The sequence below is a fragment of the Cibotium barometz genome, chromosome 30, assembly GCF_041138505.1.
Source record: "Cibotium barometz isolate CiBa-2024 chromosome 30, ASM4113850v1, whole genome shotgun sequence".
Taxonomy (NCBI): domain Eukaryota; kingdom Viridiplantae; phylum Streptophyta; class Polypodiopsida; order Cyatheales; family Cibotiaceae; genus Cibotium; species Cibotium barometz.
Genome location: NC_141075.1, coordinates 3,754,994 through 3,757,757, shown reverse-complemented (window position 1 = coordinate 3,757,757; position 2,764 = coordinate 3,754,994).

Below are 2,764 nucleotides of genomic sequence, written 5' to 3'. Positions count from 1 at the left end.
ATGGGAAATTATGAATCAACCAGATAAATTGGAAGATTGTGATCAGTGGTACTATGGTTTCATTAAAGGATTGTTTTAAAGTTAGCTGAAGCTAAGAAAAAGGCAACTTCATATTGGGTGTGTAAGTGGTGTGGCTAGTTTTATGTTTGCATGAGGGTTGTTGCAAGATCAGGGTATCCAGTTTTATCCAGTTTATGCTGGACTGGGACAATGCTTGGAGAGCAAGTTTTGGGGGGCAAGGTACTTAAAATGAGATCAAGCAAATAATAGAAAATATGCTTGCCCTTAAATTAACCCAATATAACTTAAATTAATATAAATTAGTCTAATTAATCAAAATTAATAAAAAATATGATGAAATGATTAAAAAATGATCTTTCCATACTTAGAGTGATCTAATTTATTTTTCCACAGATGCACCATTACAAGCACACTAGTCCCTATAGGTTTTATATGATTCACATCAAAAATGTAATTTTACTAATTAGATTATTAATATTTGCAGGCCTTCTGATAGTCTGGAAGAAATTTGAAAAAGAGATCATTAAAAATCCAACCATTGGATTTGCAATTTTTACTAACCACCACATTCTACTAATGTCTCAGTATCTACCCACTCTTTTGATCTACAAGATTGAGGATTTTAAGTGGTAGCTATTGTGGGTACAAAAAGTGGCGTATATTATAACACTTTAAAGACCTTGAAATATTTAAAGAAAATAGACAAATATCTTAAAATTTTCTCAAAAAATCAAGTTAAGCTCCATATTATGTGAAGATCTAAGGTAGAAAGTGGGAATCTCATATGAGTTTATATGTAAAAGATATTAGCATTTTATGGAATCAGTTTAAATTCGGGACAGGGTGTATACATTGACTTTGTACCTAAGAAAATGAGGACTTTTGACTATCTAATGCTTAATCAAATTATGCAACTATATTTCCAACTTTGAATATGATGTTCCAACAAAAGAACTTGAACCGAAATTCCTTCATTTACTAGGAGAGATTAGCCACTAAAGGTAAACAAATGCCTGTTTTTTTATTGTTTACAGGTTGCCTGAGTGGACAAAACTGGGCACCCTGATCTTGCAACCACCCATGAACTTCCGGCTAGGGGGCCTTGGAACTCTTTTCCTTGGTACCCGGGACAAAACCTAACCAAATTCCAAATTGGATCCCATCACTACAGTGGTTGGGCGGTTGGCTAACCCATGGGATCGGGGATGGGGTTAGGCTGGACTGATGGATCCGTAAATCGAGATTTAAATTCTATTATTACGATAGATGAAGTAAATCCCGGATAGTAAATTGTTCTATGGATAGGAATCAACGGCTGTGCCTCTTGATGGGGAGAAAAGCGTTGATCCCAATGATCCAAGTGCAAGTTTCTTCCTTGATCTGACCAAGTACCGTTAGAGGTGAAGTCGGATCGGTTTGATCAGCAATGATCTTGACTACGTTAGAGTAAAGAGTTATCTGGTGGAATCGCCCATGCTTTCCGGGTAAGGGAAGTTTTTTCGGGTTCGGTTTTTGAAAAACCGACGGATTAGTCTCTTGTCCGGATATCCGTGGGTGAGGCCCCGAGTGTGGGTCCCTGCCCTGCGCATGAAGTGCTACTTCCGCTGCTAGTACCCCGAATCTGTTGCACGGTGGGAACAGGGATCTCACAGTTGGTATCAGAGCGAATTGGTTAATAAAGATCAACTGAGAAGCCAAATATGTCAAAAATTTATCAAGAAACACAAAAAGGTTGTAATTGTGTGATATAAGTCATACAATTTGATATTCAAACTAAAATTCGTAATTTGGAAATTGGGTCTTCAAATGGAAGTACCACAATTATATAGAATCCCTGACTTGCTTGAGGCCTAGACACGATGGTATTTACCTCATAATTCCAAGGGCCGTGACTACACGTATATACCGAGAGTATACTGCAGCTCTTTACTGACAGTATATACGAGTAAATCTAAGACTTGAAATTATAATCGTTAATGCTATCCAGAGGATGATTTCGAATGTGGTTGATATGATTTTTAATTCTGTTTGAGAATTGATGAATTGATTTGGATTCTGATTGAAAAATGATGATCCTTGAAATTTGGTTGAAATGTAATAAGCTGAGCGAAACCTCGATGAGGATGAATGGGACGAGTCCCTGTGATGATATTCATAACTGGAGTGATGATAATGATTTCAGCAAATCACTATGAGATTAGTGGATTGTGCTGTCAGATTGCTACTATTAATACTTGACCGTTAGATCAAGTTAAGGGATGACAAATTGAGAACTTACTTGACTAAAATTCCCGTGGAGGAATGTTCAGAAGGAAATTTTTCTGTCTAATGGACCATTATCATGTTAAAGATATGAATGATATGATCTGAATGAATTGTTGATGAGTTCTAAGAAATATTTATCCCAGTATTCTGTTGGGTTGACCAGAATATAAGGAAACCCAGAATAAAATTGGATCTTAAGAAAAAGAGTTATTCTCTACCTTGCGAGATGAGGACATCTCGCACTTTTTTAAGTGGGTAGAATGTAAGATTCCTCCCCAACCTTCGAGGTATATAGGAGTAAGAATCTCCCTTTTGATCTTATAATTATTCCCTCTCTAAAATAAAAGAAAGTTTCTGTTAAAAAAGAAAAAAAAAGAAAAAAAAGAAGATCCTTTTCCTAGAATACTTCTCAGGAGTCCTACCTATTTTAAGGATTCAGAACAATGAGTTCAAAAGTGAAAATCGGTGTTTTGGATAC